This window comes from Miscanthus floridulus, chromosome 9 (assembly GCF_019320115.1).
Source record: "Miscanthus floridulus cultivar M001 chromosome 9, ASM1932011v1, whole genome shotgun sequence".
Classification (NCBI taxonomy): domain Eukaryota; kingdom Viridiplantae; phylum Streptophyta; class Magnoliopsida; order Poales; family Poaceae; genus Miscanthus; species Miscanthus floridulus.
Window position 1 is genome coordinate 80,448,495 of NC_089588.1, and position 9,437 is coordinate 80,457,931.

The window sequence follows — 9,437 nt, forward strand, 5'->3', positions numbered from 1 at the left end:
GCAATTGAAGAATAAAATAATAAAGCCCAACAACTAAGAAGCCCATAATGAAAGCCCAAAAACATAAATCCATAGATAAATAACTGATATACTTGAGAAAGAAGCAAAACAAAGAAAACAGATATGCTCTGCGTGGAGAAGGCTCTGCTCACATAGAGCAGGGGAAAGGGTCAGAAATCTTATTGCAAACAACAACAGGAAATTTGAAGAACAAAAACTAGAGGTCTGATTCATACCTCATCAGCCAAGGTTAGTAGACCAATCTTTTAAATCCAATTTTCTGGTAAATCAATTTCTCTAAAGAAGCAAAAAGAAAAAGAAATTAGCAGATCAGATGAGGAAGACTAGGAGAACCTAAATCCAGCACTTGAGGAATATGTAATCATGAGACCTTACAAATTTAGAATGGCAAAGATGGCCTGCTGCTTGTTCTTGCTCCAACAGAGTAGATCCAGCACTTGGGTCGGTTGTAATTGTGGTTTAAAGGCTACAAATAAATACATTTCAGATCCTGCTAATTTCCTGCATTGCATCAGTGCTGGATCCAGAAATGGGTTAGGAGGGGGGTTAAATTCTACAAGGCTAAAGATTTTGGCATTGATCGTGCTTCTTTCTTGTTGTTGGGGGCGAGTGCCGAAGAAAGCATATTAGTGGATAGCACCCACCATGCAGAAACCACGTAGACCAAATAATACAATGCAAGCAAAAGTTCCTAGATTCATGGAGATATAGAACAACATATAAGTTATCATGCTTGCATATCCATCATTTAAGTTTCCAACAATTATTCCAATAATTAAATACTCGCCAAGGTGCAACCGTTTCAAGTAGCCGAATGTCTCGCACCTTTGAAGATCACTCTGTAATACCTTTGGCACCACCTGAAAACAGGTCCAGAAAAGTTCCAAAAGATACACAAAAATAGTACATTGGAGCAAAAGTAAATCTAAAGTAGGTGGCATACATCTTCAAAGACAGATGAAGATACCAACGTCAAGTCCATGGCATTTGACAGAGCACTAATAATACTGCAGGGAACCCGAGGGTTCTGGAAAGAGAGTGAAAAAAAGTAAATTGAGGCCTATTCGCTTGAGCTATTCAGCCGGTTTTAATCCGAATAAATCAGCCGTGCAACAGTGTTTTCCTCTCACAACAAATCAGCAGAAACCGTTTTAATATCAGCTGAACAGACTCGAAACATCCGTGAGGTGAATAGTTCTTCTAGGTATCTCTTCTAGTCTCAGGGAGACTAGGTTTGGCATATCTATCACAAGATACTGAAACTCTCCAGGGACATCTTTATCATTCTGTGTACTGGTAATGGTCAAACTCTTCAAACTGGTTGACAAAAACTTGGTGACATGGATGGCACAACTTGTCAACTCTAGATCGTCTAACAATGGGCAACAGATGGAGAGGTTCTGGACAAAGCAGTCATCTACCGAAAAATGGCAAAGGCCTAAAATTTTCAAGTGCACCGAGGTGAATGGGAAGGGATAACCCTCCATCATAGATAGGGGCTTGGGGCCAGAATGCTTCAGTATGCCTAGAGCCCAGGCATTGCTATCAAGGGCATGGCGAATCCATGGATGGATGTCAGAATATTCAAGGGAATCATCGGAGCTGTTGCAGATGGCAGAAATAAAAAAACGCATCCAGTGGCACAGGCTCCGGCAAAGAGTTTCGGTACCATGACCAAATTGTCAACAAAGTTCTTGAAAGTTCCCATGCTGCTGAACTTGGCCACATCGGTGTAGAGCCACATCAAAGATGCCCAGAGGTTCTGCCACCTCCGTGACAACAGACTTGTCTGCACTGCCTCCTGCAGTGTTAGGAAGTACATGACATGGAGCAGCAACTCGTCCGGTAGGTCACTGATCCTGTCAGGGTTACTCTCCACACCGTCACAGGCAAACATCCCTGTTTCTGGAAGAACTTGCTTCATCAGGGGCATTCAATCTAGCAGGTGTTGTGCACGGATACTGTTTCTGCAGAACAAAGGAATACATAGAGGAGAAGAAATGTAAGCTAAAGGACTACACTGTGAAAATAATATGCAAATGAATGTGTTATCGCAAGTGGAAAACAAAATGAATTTGAAACATGAACGGAATAGGCAATCTCAGCTACATTCTTTTGAGTTGAGGAAAGAAAAAGCTAGTCCTCAGTCCACACTAGCCAATGCTGGACATTTTAACCACTCGAGGCCGTTGCACTCTGGTTTTAATCCAGGGTGGAACTAAAATGGGCTGTTTTTAGGATGTGATGTCAACCCAATAGGCAAAGACACGTAATGTTCAAATAAAATTGTAAAAAAAAATGGCAGGGCCCATATGTCAGTCTCTAAATACAATCTTCTCCTCTCAGCTGTATTTTCCTACTCAGCTGTAGTGCAGCAAGATACCGTCAGCACCCATAGTTGCAGCTTCCCTTCCCTCCTCCCACACCTCAATTTCATTGAGATTGTTGGTATAAAGATCAGAGGGTTTGGTGCTGGTTGACAAGTGTTAACAAAGAAGATACAATCAGGGGAAACTTGGTGGCTGGATGCTGCGACTGATTGATGAGCTTTTTGCACCTTGGTGCAGGGAATTGGTTTAAGTGGTGGATCAAGAAACTGGGCACAGTGCAATCTCCCAAATACATCTCACCAGTGGACATGGTACCACAAAGGGCAACTGCATCACACATGAAGAAAAATCACCCCCACACAATATTGTTGCAATGACTTCTGTCTCAGAGAAGTATAATCTATTTGGCTCTGCAGGGGCTGAGATATAATATAAGCCTAACATCACCAAATCGCACTGCGAGCAAAACCTGGAAAGTTGTGTTCAGTCATTCAGTGGGTATCTCACGTGCATCATTTTTAAACAACCAACGTCTTAATAAACAACGCAACCATAGATCCCTAGCCATATAAACTAATACGCAGAGCATCACACAATGAAGAGCCCAGTAGAATACACGACTGCATAGGATCAACACTACGGAACCAAATGAGAAGGGGAGACTGGGCACACTTACTCCTCGTGCGTGCAACGATGTGCACCTCGGGTCTTCTCTGCTGCTCCTCCATGTAAGCGACACAATACCCATAAGAATGTAGTCCAACGGGCCAACAAAAAACACACATGAATCTAGCCAGAATAAGGGAAATATCATACCAGCGTGGGAGGACTAGGGTTTGGAATGCCAGAGAAATCGGGGGATTTGAGCAAGGATTTGGGGGCGGCCCGGTTGAGGAGCCGGCAACGGGGGTCAAGGAAGCAGGCGAGACTGGATCGCGCCGACGCCCTTGACCGGCGCTCACTCCGGCGGCTGGCCCGCTAGATCTATCGGGGGAGAAGGCGGCTCCATGCTCCATGCTCCTTCCGGCAGCGGGGTCTGGCCCATCGCAGCGCGGTAGGGGCCGCGTCGGTGATCCCTAGCTGCGAGGTCGGGGAGGGGTCCCAGTTCCAGCGCCGGCGGCTCGGCGAAATGCGGCGGTGGTGTGCGATGCGGCGGGGAGAAGCCGAGAAGAAGGCCTGTGTCGGGACTGGAGATCCGTTGAGAAGGCTCCGGATGCGACTCTTTTCAAAAAGAGATTGGATCTGACCAGTGGGTCCGTGGGCTTAGGGTACATGCTGGTACTGTACTGTTTTATTAGTGAAAAATATACACGTCCGTCCCTAAATAACTGCCGTTTTCGTTTCCCGGAAAACAATCCTACTAAATATATATAAAAGTATTAATATTTATAGTACAAAATTAATATCATTAAATAGATTATTAAATCTATTTTCATAATAAATTTATTTAGAGATATAAATATTGTACGTATTTTTTATAAATTCAGTCAAACTTATAACACGAAAATAAAAAACGACAGTTGTTTTTAGGGACGGAGAAAGTACTCCTCTATTCTGTGCTTCTCACTTCCTGAGAGGTTAAATGTATTGAATTTTGATCAAATATATAAAATAAAATATTAATATCTATAGTATATAATTAGTACCATTAAATTGATTCTCGAATATATTTTTATAATATTTTTATTTGGAGATACAAATGTTACTAATATTTTTTACAAACTAATTAAAGTTTGACCAGCACGATTCCCACGGCGACACTTAGCCAGTCTTAGTGAGAGTTTCATCAGAGTTTTATTTGCATTTAATGAGCTGTCACATAAGCACTTTTGATGATGTGGCAAGGTTTTAATAAAAGAGAAGAAGTGAGTTTCATGGGGTGAAACTCTCTTGGCACGAATACTAACTCTTTATGAATCATGAAATTAAATGTCTATAAAACTCTAGAATAAAACTCACCATTGAGAATAGGTGTTTCATCCATATTTAATTCCATTATATCGTCTTGAAAATAACATAATGAAACTCTCAACTGAAACTGGCCTTAGATACAGACGGAGGGAGTAATGTTTAGGCCTCATTCGGTTAACCCAAAATGGATCATTCCATGCTTAGGAACTATTCTGGCTTGATCAAGATTATATAAATTAGTGAACTATTTCAGCTAGAATTGTTCCGTAGAACCAAACGAGGCCTTAATGTTTTCTTCTTCAACACCAAATTAACGTGGTCCGAAATTTTTTGATTTTCACACTTATTCCTACGATGCCTCTATTATGTTCTTACTAGTATATTACCCATGCTAACGCTATGGGTCACAATAAATGATTTTTCTAAGTACGCACAAATTGTAACCATGAAAGAAAAATATGTGAGATCAACTTCCACAGATTCAAGTAGCCACATCTTTAAATACATCGAAACAGCCAATATGAAAGGTCTTAATGGCTAGAGGAAGGGTGAATAGCCTATTAAAAATTCTATAACAACACTAAGGTAAGTTATTAGTAAATAAGAAGAAGCGAATTTTGTGCTAGCACTACACTTGTTTTGCAAGTCACCTACCAAATTCTAAAATCTATGATCTCTAGTATATCACAACAAGGCTAAGTCACTAATTTACACCTAGGTGCGTAAGCTAGCAAGAAAACTACAACTAAGAGCTACACTAACTAGTTTCAATTACCATAAGCTCTACACAAGTAAAGGGACAATGTAATACAAGAGAGTGGTAGAGAGGTATACCATCGTGGTAAGAGATCAATCAATGAATACCAAGGAGACAATCAAGACACAATGATTTTTCCTTCGAGGTTCACTTGCTTGTCATCAAGCTAGTCCCCGTTGAAGCAATTCACTCACTTAGAGGTTTACATGCTAATTGGCATCACACACTAAACCCACAACCGGGTGACGCACAACCAACATAAGATGAGGATCACACAAGCTACGAGCAATCCACTAGAGTACCTTTTGGCTCACTGCTGGGAAAGGTCAAGAACCCCTCACAATCATCACGATCGGAGCGGGAGACAAACACCTTCCTCCGCTCGACGATCCTCACTACACCAAGACGTCTAGGTGACGGCAACCACCAAGAGTAACAAGCGAATCTCGCAGCGAAACATGAACACCAAGTGTCTCTAGATGCAATCACTCAAGCAATGCACTTGGATTCACTCCCAATCTCACAAAGATGATGAATCAATGATGAAGATGAGTGGGAGGGCTTTGGCTAAGCTCACAAAGTTGCTATGTCAATGCAAATGACCAAGAGTATAAGCTAGAGCTGGATAAACACCTTATATAGGCGTCCCCTTGAAATAGAGTCGTTGGCTCTCTGCTGTCAGTTTCCACGACACGACCGAACGTGCCACCTCAGAGTTCGGTTGCTGATCTGCTGCCACGTAACCTCTCAGTTCAACCATGATCACCTGATCTCAATGGTCAAGTGGCAACCGGATCCAGCGAATAACGACCGGACGTGGCCGCCCAGCGTCTGCTTACACATGCCTTCGCTCGGCCACCACCGCGACCGGACTCACTGCTACGCTACCTGACTCGCTACCCACTCAGAGTTTGGTCGAATTCAGAGAGGGTTCAGAGAGGCAAAATCGTGACCTAACACGTCCGGTCCAACATGACTCTCTAGTCAGTTTCACCACGTTACGTCAGCGTTCATCAGACTAGACTAGACTCACCACCATAGCGTCAGGTCACATTTTGACCCAGCGTCCGGTCACTCCACCAACAGAGCCCAAGCACGCCTTCTTCATTTACAATTGACCGGACGCTACCCGGCAGAGTGGTCAACACGTCACCAGCGTCCGGTCACTAAATTTAAGTGAAAATCATTTCCTTCACTTCACCAGCTTCACCCTTGCTCAAATGTGCCAACCACCAAGTGTTTCACCTTGTGCATGTGTGTTAGCATATTTTCACAACATTTTCAAGGGTGTTAGCACAAACTAGAATCTAAATGCATATGCAATGAGTTAGAGCATTTAGTGGCACTTTGACAACCGTATTTCAATACGAGTTTCACCCCTCCTAATAGTACGGCTATCGATTCTAAATGTGATCACACTCGCTAAGTGTCTCGATCACTAAATAAAAAACTCCTATCAAGTATCACCTTTGCCTTGAGCTTTTTGTTTTTCTCTTTCTTCTTTTCCATGTCCAAGCACTTGATCATCACCATGGTCACACCATCATCATGATCTTTACCATTGATCCACCACTTGGAATAGTGCTACCTATCTCATGATCACTTAGATAAACTAGGTTAGCACTTAGGGTTTCATCAATTCACCAAAACTAAACTAGAGCTTTTAATCTCTCCCTTTTTGGTAATTGATGACAATCCTTTCACAAAGATATGAATTGAAATTCATTTGAATCCATGTTGCTTGCCCAAGCATATTTACCATGTGTAAAAGGATATGGACAAGTTTCATGAACTCTAATTGGTAGCAATTGCTCCCCCTACATATGTGCTAAGAGTTTAGATTAAAGCTTACACATATGCTTAGATAGGAAATGTAGGAGTCAATGTCTACCGAATGATGCTAAGGTATAAGAGATGGACCTTTGAAGCGTGATACCAATCGGAGTGCACTATTATACCATCCTTAGCACCATTAGTGACTTGACATACACAAAAACTAGAATACCCCGTGAGATCAATATTAGAAGCAAGGGTCTAGTTTTCACAATATAAGCACAAATCTAGTTACTCAACCTATGCATGCTAGTTTTTCATTTCATCATTTAAACCTACAACTAGCATACACCACACAAGCATGGAATTTTAAAATTAAAAAAAACTTGTGGCACATAAGCAAACATATGAAATGCACATTCAAATGCATTAATCAAGTTTATGAGCTTGCTCCCCCTACTTGTGTGCTCAAATTTTAATTGATCCCCTTACTTTCTCATGTCTCTTCCCCTATGTTAAAGTTCTCCCCCTTTGTCATATTTTCACTATCTTTGTGCAATTTCTCCCCTTTATCATCAATGACAACAAATGTTCAATTTTAGATAGGTTAAGATTATCAATGTCAATCAATGGGGTGAGGATCATTTTCTCATATTTGGTCCAATCTAGAACACTTGCCAAAGATATTTAACTTGGATTGATCTAAGGATAAGCTTCTTCACACCTCATTTCAAGGATTATCTTGTACCATGTTGAGTTAAACACTTATAGCTCATTTTCTAGATTAAACACTAGGTTCACAAGCCCACAACACATGTCATATGCTACCACTAGATCAAATCAAGCATAGAAGCAATAGTGGTACCATACAAGCATCAAATTCATTTGATTTTCGTAAATGAGCCTAAGACATGTGAGGAATGACTAGATGCACTAAGCAAGTCCTTAGCAAAGGATGTATGCATGCCAATCAACTTTTACCTTGGATTGCTCGAAGGAGATGCATGTCATATAAGTAGGAGTGCATCAACACATATTTGAGAAATCCAATATGTTCAACTTATTTCTTAGCTTGCAAAACCTTTTCTCATCTAATGGCTTGGTGAATATTTTAGCAAGTTGGTCTTCCGTGCCCACACTCTCAATGCAAATATCCTCTTTTTATTGGTGGTCTCTAATGAAATGGTGGCAGACATCAATGTGCTTTGTTCTTGCATGTTGAATCGGATTATTGGTTAGCTTGATTGCACTCTCATTATCATAAAGCAATGGCACTTTCTTGAACTTGATTCTAAAGTCATTCAAGGTAGCCTTCATCCAAAGTATTTGTGGACAACAACTACCAACGGATATATATTCGGCTTCGGCGGTTGATAATGTAACACTATTTTGCTTCTTTGATGACCATGAAACAAGTGATCTTCCCAATAATTGACATATGCCCGAGGTGCTCTCCCTTTCAACCTTGCATCCCGCATAATCCGAGTCGGCGTAATCAACTAGCTCAAATTTTGCTCCTTTGGGATACCACAAACCAATATTTTGTATATGCTTCAAGTACCTCAATATTCTTTTTATAACCTTCAAATGACTTTCTCTTGGTGAGGCTTGAAATCTTGCATACATGCACACACTAAATATGACATCTGGCCTTGATGCGGTCACACAGAGTAGGCTTCCAATCATAGACCGATATAACTTTTGATCCACCATGTTGCCACTTGCATCACTATCTAAATTTCCATTTGTTCCCATTGGTGTACTTATGGCTTTTGCCTCATTCATGCCAAAATTCTTGAGCATGTCTTTGATGTACTTATCTTGACTCACAAATATACCATTCTTCAATTGCTTGATTTGAAGACCAAGGAAGTAACTCAACTCATCAATCATGGACATCTCAAACTCATTTGCCATCATCTTTCCAAACTCTTCATAAAAGTCTTCATTGGTTTATCCAAATATGATGTCATCAACATATATTTGCAACACAAACAAGTCTTTGCCAATATTCTTGGTGAAAAGAGTGGTGTCAACCTTGCCCATTATAAATCCCTTTGAGAGTAGAAAGTCCCTTAACCTCTCATACCATGCTCTAGGTGCTTGCTTAAAGCCATATAATGTCTTCTTTAACTTGTACACATGGTCGTGCTTCTTGTCATCTTTAAAACTGGGAGGTTGCTCAACATATACATCTTTATTGATGTAGCCATTTAGAAATGCACTCTTGACATCCATTTGATAGAGCTTGATGTTGTGGGCACAAGCATAGGCTAGCAAGATTCTAACTGCTTCCAATCTAGCCACCGGGACATATGTTTCGCCAACATCAAGACCTTCAACTTGAGTGTAACCTTGTGCTACCAATCTTGCTTTATTTCTTACTACTATCCCATCTTGATCTTGTTTGTTTCTATAGACCCATTTGGTTCTAATCACATTGTGTGTCACACCCAATTTTAAGGATAAAATAGGATACAAAATCTTATGTACGCCCAGAAATCAGTCACACACATAAGCAGACAAATTATGAATAGTATCATCACAAGTGTTTATCACATCACAAATAACAAGACAGAGTCTTCACATAAATGAAGTGGAAGTATAAGGAAAAAATCTCTCGCGGAAGCTCCATATCACAGGGA

The 9,437-nt window shown here is 40.9% G+C and overlaps 1 pseudogene; it reads right to left on the bottom strand.

The window, feature by feature from the left end:
- Positions 1–647: 647 nt before the first annotated feature.
- Positions 648–3,543, bottom strand: LOC136480149 (uncharacterized; annotated as a pseudogene).
- Between the last annotated feature and the right edge of the window lie 5,894 nt (positions 3,544–9,437).